This window comes from Protopterus annectens, chromosome 4.part0, assembly GCF_019279795.1.
Source record: "Protopterus annectens isolate FY-2018-M chromosome 4.part0, PAN1.0, whole genome shotgun sequence".
NCBI lineage: Eukaryota > Metazoa > Chordata > Ceratodontiformes > Protopteridae > Protopterus > Protopterus annectens.
In genome coordinates this window covers 1945560452-1945577625 of record NC_056733.1, presented here as the reverse complement: position 1 = coordinate 1945577625, position 17174 = coordinate 1945560452, and positions in this window count along the sequence as shown.

Genomic DNA, 17174 nt, shown 5'->3' with positions numbered 1-17174 from the left:
TAAGTATGTCAAATGCAGGCCATAAGAGATAAACGTGGAATTATGGACAGCCAAAAAATATTCTTTATCCTAGTATGTGTTGTTACCTTAAAATGCAAAACACCTCTTTTCATAAATGTGATCATTCTTATATTACATTTGACATTATTTATTTTTATTATCCTTTGTGGACCAAGTGGTTCTCATTAGACTAGTGGAATCCATTAATTGGAGACCTGAAGCATAGCTGGCCTTAGGCATAGGCCACGTAGGTGGCCGCCTAGGGCGCCACTCTAGCAGGGGCAGTTTTCCAGCAATCTGGATGGTGCAGGTAGACCAGGATAGGGGCACCAGGTGGTGTATTGGGAGGGCGCTATGGAGTTCTTTTGCCTAGGGCATCAGTTGACCAAAGGCCATCCCTGACCTGAGGTGATATTTATAACTGTCAAGGATGAATGATAAGTATTAATTACATTCTGGGACAATAGATGCTAACCATAATCATACAGCATTTGACATGAAAAGACACATTAGTAAAACATCCTAAAGAGTCATCTATATTTCCAGTAGAGGCATGACATTGTCGGCTAAAATGCATACTAGTCAAGTCATAAAATGTTTTATGATAAATAGACTTCCTCAAAAGCATTTCCTGTAGACAGTTATATAATATGCAAGTATTCTTGAATATGATAAAGAAAAGACATGCTGAACAATAACATTTACAGAAATGTAAGGAGCTTGTACCTTACTACTTAGAGCAACAGCTAATTCCAAAACTGTTAACAAAAGTGAGCTCCTGTATATTAAACTATACTATAATATTTTGATTTACTACAAGTTCAGTCTTCAGACACTAAAGCTTATTTTCTCCACTGTGACTACATATTATTTTGATCTTCATAAATTGATGGCTATAATCTGTCTCTATCGCTTTTTAGTTTTGCTATTTCATTAATATTATCCACATGTATTTGTTGTATAATTTTATAGAGTGGTGTTTATAATTCAAAATATAACTGTTATGTTGTATTAATAGGATGCAAATTGCAGTATTTCATGACTGACTGGTTATCATTGGTCATTTCCCTTTTTGGGATAACTGTAGTTACTATGTGGTAGTAACACCTTTCTTTGCAGCTGACAAACCCCCCCCCCCCAATAAATTGTTAATGACCGCTGTTAACAAATCTATGATGGTGGCATTAGAAGACCCAATTGCTTTGATGCAAAAATGTTATCTAATTGCAACGCAAAAAAGCAATATTATGACTAGATCTCACTTGTGGTTCTCCTTAGAAGAACACTTAGGCTGTAGCTGTCTTGAAGCATAATATGGTTCAATGAATTTTTATTATTATTTTTAAGCTGGTTAATATTTATTTATTTATTTAGCTATTTACTTATTTTATTTTATGACTATGACAAATGATTATTTCGCTTTTTATCATTTTCTATCTGCCTCCTTTATTTCTCCTCTCAACTTTGACTGCCCTTCATCCTTATTTAACACCGATCTTCAATAGCCCTACAAATTCTCAGGGTTATGCCTTCTCTTCACTGCAATAGCCCATAGATATTACCTTATCTATACTTCCCCTAGATACTCCTCTTCCAAGGATCAAAATATCTCCTTCCAGCATTATACATTTTAAATACAAAGTCAAATACCTCTATAGCTATCTATACATAGGTTCATAGGTTCATAGGTTGGTACTAGGCTATCAGCCCTAGGACCTATACAAGCCTAGCCATAACAATTTCCTGGCTATTTCTTCCCACACTATTTACTTCCCTGGACCCCTGTCTAGCAGGGTGACTGACGTGATCCCCGGGGTGAATTTCCTTTCTCTCATCCAATCATCAAGGTTCCTTTTGAAGAGGGCCAAAGAGGCACTCTGCTTGACATGTATGGGCAGTCTATTCCAGAGTCTGGGGAGTCTCTGGGTCAGGAACCTATCCTTCCAGCATGTTTTGTTTATTGTGATGACAAGGTTTAGATCCCTGGCACGTGTGGCTCTGAGGGATTGGGATTTCTTTAAGTGTAGCATGTCCAACATCTCTGGGTTTGACATGGCCTTGTATGTTAAGCAGAGATCGCCTCTGAGAGTAGACAATATGCGACAGAGTACAGCTGGAGTTTTTTAAGGTGGTCAGCATAGGACATCTGCTTTAGGCCTGTGATTCTTTTAGTGAGGTATTTCTGCAGCCTTTCCAGTTGTTGCAGATGTCTTGAGCGGTACATACCAAATAGGGCATTGTATTCTATAATGGGTCTGATGAGGGATGAATGCAGTGGGACAATGACCTCCTTTTTTCTGGATGAAAAACCCTTAGTGATGAGGTGTACCACATAGAAGGATTTCCTGACTGTTGTGGCGATGTGGTTATCGAAGGTGAGACCACTGTCCACCTGTGTCCCTAAGTCTCTTATCACACTTTCAGTGTTTAGTGTACTGCCACCTATGTGGTAATTCACGGGTACATGTTTTTTCACAAAGGGGATAACTATACATTTCTTGGCATTGAGCTTGATCCCATGGCTCTGGCAACAAGCATCTGTTTCTTTAAGGCCCATTTGTAGAGTATCCACATCATTTGGGGATTCAATAATGGCTCCCAGTTTGCAGTCATCTGCGAACTTTGTTAGCCAGAGTCCCTTAGTGTTGGCCTGTACTTCAGAGAAGTAGATGCCAAACAAGAGCGGCTTACAGCAAAATTTGTGATTACACTGACTGCACTTAGGAGACAACTTTTATTCCACCATTATGAAAATATGCATAAGAGGTGACTGGACCTTTGAGTAAAAAGTGTCATAAGTCACATCATGTACATAAAACTTAAACATACAAATAGAAAAAGTTCAAAATAAATGCAAATTATAATGCAAGCATGTTACAAATACACCAAAAGTGACTAATGATCACAAATGAAAGGGAAGATCGTGCTCGTGCATTTCATACATTGTAATGTGACATACTTCAGTAGTGTAACGTGTGCAAATATCCCACTCAGCCAAACTTCTACTGTGAAAGGGCTAGGGACAAGTGTGACAACATGATTATATTGCTCCCTAAATGTAATATCTTAGAATGACAAAGTTGGGTGTATGTGCTCTACTTCCTCTACCTCATAATGTCTATGTTGATGTGGGAAACACTGTTAATTTTGTTTTTGTTTCCTGCTAATACAATGGTTTACTGTTCAAATCTAGAGAGGGTGATGCTTTTGTGAAAGTAGGGATCCTTAATGTCCACATTCTAATAGTATATAAACACAGACTTTAGACATGATCACACAGAAACATTTTTAGACATTCTTTTTTTTTTGCGCAAGTCTTGGCAGTGTGCATTTGTGACTACCAGTGGCCACACAAGCCATGAATGACAATTCACTTCCCAAATGTAAAACTAAAAATAAAATAATTTGGAAAGCCATTAGTAGTGCAAATGACACTGATGATGTGCTTCAGTCAGTGCTCTGAACAGTACTGGTTGCTGAAAAGACATCTGATATGCAAGTTTGTCTGTGGCTCAATATGTTAATGCAGTAAAATATGAGTAATAGCACTGATAATTCATGGTTTGAGTCCAGATTTTGATATTTTGAACTTAGTATTCAAAGTTAAAGAAATATCTGTGCTCTAGAACCTAACTATTGATAGTAGTAATCACACATTTTTATATGCATCATGTAACACATATGACATGGACTAAAGTTTAAGGAACTAAAATCAGCAGCATAATGAATATTGAAACATGGATGCTTAAAATCATTGGCAATATGTCAGAAGAAAATAGTCATGGACATAAGACATTTTCTTAAAACTGGTGTAAATCTTGTTTGTATATGCTGTGTAAAAAATGACCTTAGGTAATGTCCTGTGTGGTCCCTACCTCAATAAGCAACATTTCATGAAGGCATTATGATATGCAGCTGAAATGAGAGTTATCATGTAGGAAACACTGTAAAGTTTAGAGTTTTTCAAGGTAATGCCATAGGTGCTAGGTTAAATGTTAGATATTTTAAGTGGCCACTACTTGAATAAATTAGTACACTGGCTAATTTTTATTTCTCTGTTAATCTTTTGCCATTGTACAATGCTTGGCAGTACATACTGTTGACTGTCAGCAGTAACTAGCAATGAATGACAGTTAAAGTCTGAAGGCAAAAACTGAAAACTGAAATTTGGAATGACATTATTAGCATAAATGAGATTCAACCCTCTGGACAGTATTGAATGAAGAAAACACACTGTTATGTAACTTTCTCTGTATCTCAACATGTTAATGCAGTACGTTGTGAGTAACAGCAGAGATAATGTAGGGTTTGAATCCAGATTACAGAGAGGTTTACTGAGGGGGTAAGGGAAATTGTTGTCTCAGACTTTTTATTAGTAATTGAACATGAAGTGCAATTGTCAGGTGGCAAAATGAATGTTGCAACACAACTCTGTGTAATGAATGCTAAGTAGGTGAACTATACTCTGTGTGAGGTGTGCTAAGCATAACAGTGATCATAGTTAATGTAAAGTACACATGCATTTAAATAATTTTATGAATATTTGTTGAAATAAAGTGTGACTTAACACAAGCATCATTATTAGGTGTGTAAGCCTATATATCATTTAACGTATATATCCCCCCTTCTTTAACACATTTTACTGAACCCATTCAAATCAATGCAAAGAAAATTGTTTTATAGCAATAAATACTGGGTTCTAAATATAAATCCAATAACATAAGAACTCAAAGTCAAACACATACAGGCTTGTCATAATTCAAGCTCAATTCATGTTGAAATTGTTTGACCTCACCTTACAAGCAATCATGTTGAATCTCTTGTGGCATTACCAGATAATAAACAGAAATTAGCAATTCAGCCTTCTTTTTAGTCATGGGTTCACTTCCCAGGTTCTATCAGTAACAGTTAGTAAAATGTATGTCCCACCAAACCACCATGTCTCATTTTATATAAAGGTATCTATAACCAACTCTGATTATTACCAACATTATGGAAACTGTTATGTCATTTCAAATTGCACAAGAAAAAAAAATTATATATATACATATATATATATATATATATATATATATATATATATATCTACTATTGACCATAACAGAAAGCATGTTCAGAGTTGACAATATGCCCTTTAAAATATAATTCAGATATCATCAGCAACAAGCATTGGATGATGTCACAGTGGAACATCTGTAAATACACTGAACGTCACACATGGCCAAGTTTCACTGCTATATATTACATCTGCAGTATAGTTTAAATCAATCATTCCCTATTTCTCTGGCAGGCTATTTGTGTGCGTTCTATCATGAAAATGCAGTTGTCAAGGCTGTCCTTTGATGAGCGCTGGGTGGTACATGCATAATCTCAATTGAGTCCCAATGACCTGCCATATTTCTAGATACCCTTAAGGAGACATGGCAGGCAATGGTGAAGGTGGTGCTCTATTTAGAGCCAAAAGGTGGTGTCAGGAATATTCCAGGAATTTTGTGACACTCATCATAAAGTACTATAACCACAGGCATCTGTTGAAGCACTATACTGGGTCTCAGTTCAAGGCTGATACTTGGAATAACTTGGCCAAGGCTGTCACCATTGCAACTGGCATGCTGCACACTGGTGAACAATGTCACCATCATTACAATGACAAGAACAGGTGCAAGCAGGGCCTCCTTAGATGATGGGTAGAAAAATATGCAACTACAAACACTCCTGACTTGTGTAGGTATAGTGACCCATGACCAGCCATTACAACATCATGGATTGGCAAGACATATTCATTTTCATTCTGCTTCTTTTTTTAAGTTCCTGTTCTGTACAACAGCTGAAGCAAGCACAAGAAATGGGGAGGCACATCAGGAATGACTGGTATGTCTCAGAGAGGTGCAGGGTATGTACTGCTCAGGTGTGAATGCAAGCAAAATTATAACACTTCAGAAATGTAGTTAATTTTAGCAAATTTAAGTGCATCAGTCTATTTCAGCTTGAAACATACATAACTGAGTAGGCATACCTCCCCTATATATGAAGCATGCATACCTGTTGCAATAAATCTTGATTATTGCATCATGCAATAAGTAAATCAACGTAGCTGTATGTGTGTTCAATTCCAAGAAACAACAATTAGCTTTTTCACAGAAAACATACACAATCTATTTTCTGCCATTAATGAATAACATTAACCTTTCCATCTTGCAGATGGATGCCTTTAATTGGAATACATACATCATATATGTCATAGTCACCTAACTGTTTGCCTAATGACTATAATAGAAGTAATAGTGATGTGTTTTATGGCACATTTATTTGGATGTGCTACAATTTACAATATGTGTGTGTAAATTTGGCTACATTTTGGAATATTAAAATGACATGGAATTGCTAGTATTTTATATATTTATTCTCCTCCCACCCGACATCTTTATGTTTTTATTTTTGGAAGCATTTCTGCCGCAAAACAAATGACTATCCATGCAGGAAGCTAGATCAACCACTACAGTTTGGCCAGCCATACATCCACAGGTGGCTGCGGCAACACTACCATAGGCAGCACAGACACCCAGCACATCTGGGTCGCAACCTGTCAGTGTCGCCTCCACAACTCCTCCACTACCTGCTCCAACTGTGACAGGTAGCACTTTCCCAGAAGCTGGTGCAGGGGTACCCACCAGCAGTAATACTCATGGAGATGGGAATTCTGATGCCTATCAGGAGCTAGAAGGAATGGTGGAAGACATTATGGAAAGGGCCCTCAGTGCCTGGATTGGAAGAAGTGAGAATATCTGGCACTGACTACCCAAGTTGATAGCTTGTCCAACACTGACCCAGGTATCTGTGGCAGGAGACATTGATGACAGTTCTGAATGTGAGGAACAGATTGTCACTATACTCATGCTGGACATGGATATCCACTACCTATCTCCAGTCATGGTTTCCCCCAAACTTTTGTATCCATAGCCATCCCTGTCTATTTTGTCTGTCCTGTATGTCTCCACCTGCAACATAACCTACTCTACCTATCTAACCATCTGATTCATAACCACCTTCTGCAGCATTCCTCTCTCTAATAAAAAAATGGGAACTGTCCCAAAAAATATATATGCCTTATGCATAAATCTCCACTTCACCTATGTGTCTGCTTGCCACATGGGTTCCTATTACCTGATTGACTGTTTAGGTTAGCGAATACCTAAACATTGATCTAGCAATAGTGAAAGCAAAAAAAGCGAACAGTTGATTTAACTCAGGGAAAGAATTCCCTTGGCCATTATGCGGATTCTGCCCATTTCCCCATTCTAGAAAGATCTGGGAGTTGGTATATTTAGTTAAGGGGTGTGGGGGGCAGCCCCCACATCGGGGGTGTGGGGGCGAAGCTCCCCACTTCATTTAGGTTTATTTATTTATTTTTTTTTTGTGGCAGAGGTAATTCATTCCCTATGTTAAATCGGCCATTTGCTGTTTTAATTTTTTGATATTACCAGGTCGACATTTAGGTATTCGCTAACCTAAATGTTCGATCAGGTAATATAGATGCGTGACACACTTGATTTTGTCCAGTTAATCACAGAACATTATTAAGTTGTTATCACCCAAATCTGATGTGGTGGCAATCCTCATTACTCAACATTTTTGTAAAACACAGCAATTTTGTGTATAAGTGGTAAGCTGTGGTGCTCTCCCACCACCATTATTCACATTCCTTTATTCTTTACCCTGTGTCCTAACTTCTGCTTCTCCTGCCCCCATTTTTACCACTGTCCTGTCAAATCCCATTTACATGTTCAGTTTTTTTCAAAAATAGAGCTACACACAACACAAATGGCCAGAAAGAAGCAAAAAAATAAATAAATTTTGTCCTCAGCATTTGCACAACTCTTGGTATTGTGCACAAATGGCAAGGCCAGTAAATGGTGTTTCATGTCCTTTGACAAAAACTGAAGATTTTACTTTCAACCATACTGGCATGGTTATTTTCACACAAATGTGCTTACCCTCACTTCTCTACAGAAATATAGACTTATAGCACTATTAGGAGAAAGTTACTCCTAAATGTTTTTAGGCTGCGGGATGTACTGTACATCTTATGGAGTGTTATAATTGCCATTACTGTGATGAAGCCTGATTCCTACATTCTCTCTTACTTCAATCTCTTGTCACTGTCACTTTAAATGTGCAATTTTTTTACTAAGTGAATTATGTGGTCTCTCCCTTTTTTTAATTTCTCTAAGTCTTTTGGGTTTCTAATACCATGATGGGAATGGACCCCATTCCTAATTCAAAGTACAATTAAAGTTCATGAAATTAGTATTGTTTCACTCTTTGATGTCAGCCAAAAGTGCTCTGCACAGCACCCACAATGTGCCCAGTAATGACTCCTTCTGCAATTCGTATGGGCTTACATGTATTGGTAACATATCTAAATAAGATTGTAGATTCTTTTTTATAAGACCTGTTGCTCCTACTACTATTGGAACTGTCTGGGTATCTTTCTTCCACATTGTTCTCATTTCTGCCTGCAAATCCTAATATTTAATAGCTTTGTATCTCTCTGTACACAAGACACTAGTCACTGGGCGTGGCAATTTCAATGACCAATGTCCCTTTTGTCTTCTTTTCCTGGACCACTATATCTGGTTTTCTAGCATCTGTTTGTAATGGGTGATACCATGTGATATAAACTTCATCATTTTCTATGATGCTTTGTGGCTCATGTTTCTAGTGTTTTTCAGCCACTTCAGTACCATAATGTTTGCGCAGTCCACAGTGTAACAGTCTTGCCATGTTATTATGCCTTTCAATATACAGTCCTTCCTCCATTAGTATGTCATAACCAGCAGTGAGGAGTGCAACTGTTTCCAATTTGGTTTTACAAAACCTACCTTTATCTGTTTCTCCCACATGTTGAATGGACTTTGTAAACCAGTGTGTACGTAGCCCACTTTCTTGAGTCGCCAATATTAATCTTTCATCTCTTGGTTTAAAATTGCCTCGTCTTAACCACTTCTGCATTTGATCCTGATCAACATGAGGTTCTTCCAGAAGTTTTCTATACTTGCAACTATATGTATGCATTTTCCACATTTCTTGCTTTCTCATCTCATGCTTCACCTTATATTCTTTCTTTTGTTTTTTGGCACATTCAGTTGCTGCCTGATTTTTATCTATTTCTGGTTTGATTTCCATTCCTGCTTGACACCGATATGCTTCTCCTAGATTAAGCAGAGAATTTATCTTAGATTTATTCTCCTCATGTTTCAAAACTTTCACTACATTTGGGCCTTGTGAGGTCAGCAGATATGTGTGGAGTCCCACAATTGCAGATCTATACATGTAATTAAGTTCAAGGAGGCCCATCCCTCCTTCGGAATTGGGAATACATAATCTTGGTATGCACTGATTTTTATAAATCATTTGGTGAGCATAAAGCATCCTTGTTGTTTTCCTATCTAAGCTATCCAACATGTTTTTGGGCCAGTCAATCACTCCAAAACTGTAAGTTAGGACAGGAAGAGCAAATTGGTTTATAACTTGGATTTTGTTCTTAGATGTCTATGCTGTTTTCAGGATTAATTTAAGTCTTTTTAAGTATTCCTTACTAAGTTTTATTCACATTTGTTTATGTTTTATTGTTGATCCTTCATCAATTCACAAATATTTATACACTCCCTCTTGCTTAAGTTATTTTATATCACATTCTTTTCCCAAACTGATGTTTTCTTGTTGCTACAGTTTTCCTGCTTTAAAGTCTGCTTTTGCATATTTATCAAGACCAAATGACATTCTAATATCATCTGAAAAAGTTTCTACAACTTTGTGGTCCAGTGTAGTATGCTCAAATAATGCTCAGGTCTCTAGAGTGTTTTTTGCATAGTGTCAAGAGTTCAAATCCATAACTGTGTCAAACATTATTTATTGTATGCTTGATTGTCACAATTGTGATTTTCATCCATCAGTGACATGGTGAATACACCATAATGTGAAACAGCTACATCTCACTCAAACTATAACAATGTCCATAAATTAAAAGATATATAATTTATGTGAGCATTTGAAATTACTGATGATCAACACATACTGTTTTGTCTGCTTGTCAAGACACATTCCTTTTGACCCAAATGTGATGCACACTATCTTCTCAGCAAGACATTGAGGTCATCATTACAAATGTGCAGTATCATGTACTTAAACTAAGACTTTTCCTTTGGCACTTCCAACTGGTACAATGTACTCTAGATTGCACAACTATGTATTTAAGTGTTTGAATCCAGCAGTGACTGACTGATATGACTGTTTGCATGTGTGGGAGTGTATTAGCAAGGAATGGCTTCATCCAGACATATGATGTGGGGTCCTCCACTCAAAGGACACTGTTGCATCAGAAGAAAGCTCCTCCATCAAATTTGTTCACGTTTTTTGCCAAACATCTTCTCTGCAACACACTGAGACGTCATCATTTTAAATGTGCTGTATTTCACACTTAAAATTATACTTCTCCTGTGGCTCTTGTGGTTGATACAATATACTCTAGATTGTGTAACTAGATATGTAGATGGAGTGAATACAGCAGTGAGTAACTAGTTTGAGTGTGTGTGTGTGTGTGTGTGTGTGTGTGTGTGTGTGTGTGTGTGTGTGTGTGTGTGTGTGTGTGTGTCTCTACTGTTATGTAGAAATGGCTGCAGTACAGATTCCATATGTACACTTCTACTCAGAAGGAATATTTACATTGTGAGATGCCTCTCCACCATCACTCTCTTCCCATTTTAACACAAACAAGTATTCTGCAACACAATGATAATGTCATCCTTTTAAATGTGCACTATCTCACTCTTGCAATCAGACTTCTCCTCTGGCATTTGTGGTTAAATGCATGCTCCCTAGATTGATTAAATAGGTACGTTGTTCAAATACAGCAGTGACTAAACAGTTTGAGTGGTTGTGTTTGCACTTCGACAGTTTGGTAGGAATGGCTTCACCCACAGGTCTGATATTTACCTTTACAGCAAATGGTGATGTCATCTTTTCAAATGTGCTCTATCTGACAATTGTAATCAACCTTCTTGTGTGGCGCTGCAATTCCTGCAATGCCCTCTACATGGGATCATAGATTGGTAGGCATTCAAATCCAGGCACTGATCCATAGATACAGTTATATCAATGTGTGTGAAACTTCATATAATTAGGAATGCCATCACTCACAGATCTGATGTGTAGACATATAGCCAAAGAGGGCTTTTCCACTAATTGTTTTCTCTTTTTAGCTCAGACAACTGCTTTGGTAAACACTGATGAGGTAATTTGTTGAAATGTGCTTTATCTCACCCTTTTCATAAGTGTTCTCCTGTGGTGCCAGGAAATTATACAATGTTCTCTAGCTTGTGGATTTAGGTAGACAGGAGTATGACTATGGCATTCTCTAAATATTGTGAATGTATGTGCTTCTACAGTCACAGGGATGACTAGCTTGTCCAATAGGTATATGGTTGTGTATACGTACACTCATACATGATATTGACACAGAAAGGCAACTTACACCATTTTTTAAATAATTTTAAAGCCACATATATGCCTTGGAATACAGTTCTGATGTCATGCATTTAAACATGCTCTGCCTCACAACTGTCCTAAGAGTTCTGTTATGGCACATATGGTTACTTTGTCATTCTCGAGGTTGTGGACTTAACATATGTAGCTGTTTAAACCCAACAAAGGACAAAATCTTGTGAATGTAGTGGCATGAAAAAGTCACACTTCTAACACTGCACAACATATTTTAGATTAACCTAGGCATTTCAACACATTGATGATTCCATGCCATTTAAATATGTGTTCAGTGGCCATTGTGGTGAGGGTACTCTTTGGCACATGCAGTTAATAGTGACTTTTATAGCAAGTGTGGTTAGACAGGCATTAGTTCAAATCTGATAATGCATGTGTGCATAACAATATTGACAGGGAATAGTGGCTTACCCACTAAAGAGTGATATGACTAACAAACACTTGTGTGAATAGTAACATGGCTACAATTTTTGGTATCTCAAAAAAATTTTAGTAGATACATAACCATTAAAAACATTTCTTAGCTCATGCCTTCAAGTGCGTCCTTTCTGACTCCTGTACTTTACAATCCCTGTGGCAGAAGCAGTTAATGCACAGCAGTTTAGAATTGGGGAACAAAACAGTCATTGGTTTAAATCTGGTAAGGCATGTCTGTCAGACAACTGTGACTGACAGGAGTTGCTTAGTCAAAATAACAGACCCACATTATCTTTGACCCAGTCTCCATGTTAGAGGAAAAGTAACCATTTTAAAATGATATTGATGTAATCCCTTCAAGCATGTTCTTCATTACACAATAGATAAAACAATAAAAGAAATCAGTATCATTGTGGTGACAAGTCCGGTACAAATAAGGTAATCCAAAGAATAGTAAATAATATGTACCTGGAGCCTTGTAGATCAGTTTGAACCTCAAATGGCCGACTCCACTTCAGCAAACTTCCATTCAATCAAAAGCACTGACTACTGAACTTCATTCCCTAAGAAACTAACCCCTTGACCACCAGGAAAAAAGTGAAAGGAAACAAATTATACCCACCCAGGTGGGGGGCTTTGCCAACCCCCCCCCCTAACAAAATATACCAACTCTGAGATTGCACTAAACTGGGAAAAGGGCAAATTTCTCCCCGGTGGCCAAGTGGATCATTTCCCCATGAAAGGAGTTTGCTAGTCCATACTTTCAATTGAATGTAAGTTCACTGAAGTGGAGTCAGCTGTTGGATATTTGAACAAGTGTTATTTTGTGAGTAAAAGTAGACCCATACATATATATGTAAGTATGTATATGTATATATATATATATATATATATATATATATATATATATATATATATATTTATATGGTTTCACTTCATATTACTGAAATGCTGAAATATCGAATTTCAGCATTTCAACAGTGTAAAGCCGAAACTATCACAACACCGACACTTCACAATCATGAAACCAAAACATCAAATACACACAATACAGCACACAACACACAAACCATAACACCCACACCATAAAACAATTAAATACAGCAAAACACCACACAGACACACACCTACACTACACAAGCCCCGCCTTACCCCCCCAACCCCCCAACTTATATATAATAACTCCGAGGTCGCACAAACAGTATTTAGATATATATATATGTGTGTGTGTGTATGTATATATATATATATATATATATATATATATATATATATATATATATACATATGTATATATCATTAGAGTGAGTCTCAAAATACAGAGACGGAATGGCCAAAAGAACAGACTAATATGCTAAGTCTGAGATGCCATTTCTCAAAATATTCCTTTTTCTCTGAGGTATGGTGATCACGAAGTTGGTTTATAAAAGTTTCAGGGTTGCAGGAGGCTTGACCCTGACATGGGGTTGTGTGGGGGGGCGGGGGGTTTAAGGAGAAGAATGATTTTTAAGATTTGCTGTTCTCCTGTGTTTTTTTTTTTTTTTGGGGGGGGGGTTTGTTGAGCTTTTTGGCACTCAGCATTTCGAGTGCAGACATTTCAATAGCAAGCCCCTGTATATATAGATATAGATATCTATATAGAAAGATATAGATATAATTGTATATACATACATCTATATCTGTATTTATATCTATCTTTCTATATAACATGATATACAGACTGATACTTATATATATATATATATATATATATATATATATATATATATATATATATATATATAAAACAAAATCATGACCTACTTCAACATTGTTTCCTAGATACAATATCCAGACATTAAATATTCCAGCTTACTTCTTACAAATACATATTTGTCTTGTGTGTGCCAGATTTTGAAGTGAGTAACAACAAGAGGGTAGATCGCTCTTATATAAAGCCAGTCCCCCACACTTATTTAGTGACTGTAATCCTCAATCCTCAGTCATTAACTGGAAAACCACAAATGTTATGAGCACACAAAAATGCAAGGCCAAGGCATGGCTGATATGTGAAATCAGGGACTGTTTTACCATAGTTTCACAAATACAGTAGCCAAAGAATAATTTTTCCAACTTATGTTGCACAAACATGGACCAGCCTCATAATTCCAGTTTTTAGAATGAGTGATAAAGAAGAGGGTACATTGTTTACATTCACAGTCAGCATATCCATTTATGTACATGCACACTCATATCAATACACACACACACACACACACACACACACACACACACACACACACACACACACACACACACACACACACACACACACACACACACACACACACACACACACACACACACACACACACACACAACGTCATCGTACCAGCTGTGGGAACTGAGGTACAGAGTGAGCTGAATGATCAGTGAATTACATGGCTTGAGATCGGTCAAGCTGTGTAGGCTACTTATGTGATTGTAATGCAGTGAAAATGGCAATCACGCTACAACTGCCTGGAAAGTTCAGGCAGACTGCAACATACATGAAATACAGCAGTGAATGTCCTAGAAGGAGTCATAGTCAGGTTGAATTTATTCAGGTTTTTCTGAAAAAAAAATGCTTGGATTGCATACCTGGCCAGTTTACTGTAGTTCTCTGCAAGGTATAGTAATGAATTGCCACAAAAATAACTAACTAACTAACCAATTAAAACTGATGAATAAATAAATCAATGAAACATCAAAAGACCATCTGGAAGTTATGGGTATATAAAATCGCCCTGTCATACACATACTCAGAAAACACACACACACACACACACACACACACACACACACACACACACACCACATTTACATTCCCATAGATACATACACAAATGTATAAACACTTGTGTTAACAGTGAGGCTGCCAGTATGTCTACAAAACAAACCTGTTCAGTATGCATTGATCTTCTCTGGAGATTTTTTTTTTCTTTCGAGATTTGAAGCAAGTTTTTCAAAGCCTTATCTTCTTGGCGAGCTTGTTCAAAATGCAGAGCAAACTTCCCAGAAAGAATAGATAGAACCAAATGAAGCTTGACGGAGGCCAAAAAAGAAAAATCATACCTCTACTTTACCTGCATGGAGTAGTTAACATGGGAGGTTAGAAAGCTGAGGTGCAATTGACTGAAAATGAGATCCAACATTTAATTGCTGATGATTTTGGTCATCTGAATAGTTTAGATGGTGTGAACACCAGCAATTGCTGTGAAAGGCTATTTTTTATTAAAATGATACTTTCTGCAGTTACAATATATATTTTATTAAGTAATAATGTAATGTAACATAATATATCTATGCTGCCATTATAATATATTAGATATTGTTGTCTGTCAATGCAACAGTCACACAGAAACAGCAAGTGGGCTAAAGGTTGAATTATTGAGGAGGATTTGGAAAGGTTAGGGGCAAGCACTTTTTCACTAATTGCAAAAACCATTTCTGTTTCAAAGCCAGCCCCAATGCAGTGCTTTATCCAAAGGGGTGCAATATCAAAGTAGGTTATGTCTCAGGGTTACTGCATATGCTAATGAGGCATTCCAGGGAGTGAGTTTTGGTATTTATCCATAAACTGTCCCCTGAAAATGCCTACAGTAAGATATTTATACAGATGAGTAATTCAGAGAATCACTTGACTGTGTAAGGTAGCGCGGCATTCCATATTATTTAACACAGCCAAAAGTTCCCAGTTACACTTTTACTTTCAATGGGTTAAATCATGTTAAAGCTAAGCGCCAGGGAGTATGGTGCACTGATAGTGGTGAGGGTGGGTGCCTGTGTGTGTATGTGTGAAGTTGAGTGTGTGAATATATGCTGAGGAATGATTGAGTCACTTAACATTTATAGAGCAACTGTTTTTACATCACAATATACTTTGTAAACAATAGGAAGAATAAAGCTGTAATGTGTGGCATTATTGACTGACTGCAAGGATCTGTGATTTATGAGGGCAAAATCAAAACTATGAGAAAACTTGGAACCCGATTGACAAACACTTCCCAACAAAATTGGCAATGGTAAACGTAAACAACACAAACTCCACCAACCACTTTAAAAAAATGAACAATCCAATTTTAATAGGTTTTAGCATATTCATCCAGTTTATAGCAAGGACTTCTTTAGAAACATTTATGAAAGAATATTCCCCTTTAAATACTTTCATTCATAATCTCATGCTCACCCTTATCCAATAAAAAATTATCTCACATTTACATCCACATTCATCAAAAAATCAATGAATATTTAATTCTAAAAAAGGAATTTGCTCCCATTGACCAAAGAAAGATAATAATAGTAATAGAAAGATATACCTGATCACACTTTAAATGAAAAAAATTCAAAACACTACTTACTGGCACATTCTTGTTTAAACCTGGGGGACTGTATGCATTCACTTTAGCTTGCCAGCATAATTCTCTTATTTCCAAAACTACTTTCCAAGGTCCCCCTCTAGGATTTTCTTTTACTGTATCTGTCCCCTTGGAAATTTATGCCCAGGAAGTTTTGAAACATGTTTAGCTAAGGCACTACTGGTTGCCTGTTTTTTTTTTATATCTAACATGTATATATCCTTTCACAAAACTTCCTTTGGGTCTTACCCACATAGAAGCGGGGGCAATTCTGGCAACTTGCTAAATATGCTATGCCATTGGTGTTATAATAATAATAAAAATTACTCCTTAACTCAGTGTCGTTAACCATAGTCATGTGTCCCACCTGGATGTGTTTGCATTGCTTACATGACCCACATCTAAAAGTCCCTGTCCTTCTGTGTGCTAACAGTGGCCTATTTACATTATTCTATTCCAAAAGATTCTTAACGGTTTTACCTCTTCTGTACACTGTCTGTGGCCTTTCACCCAAGGTATTGATATAACTATCAACACATGAAAAAATGTGCCAATTTTGCATCAAAATATCTTTCATTTGCTTAATACTGCAATTATATGTCAGTACAAAGGGGCAAGAAAAATATTTATCTTTTCTAGCCCTATTGGAGACTTGGATTACTTCTGTTCCTGCCTTCATCCTGAGCAAAGTTTAAAAAACCTTCAGTTCTCTTTTCTCAGTTTCTTCTTTCACTCTTTGTGTTAGAGAATCAAGATATACTCAGGCTTCAAACATGTCTGCCAACACTAAGGACTACCTCTGGTATACTTCATCTTCTGAAA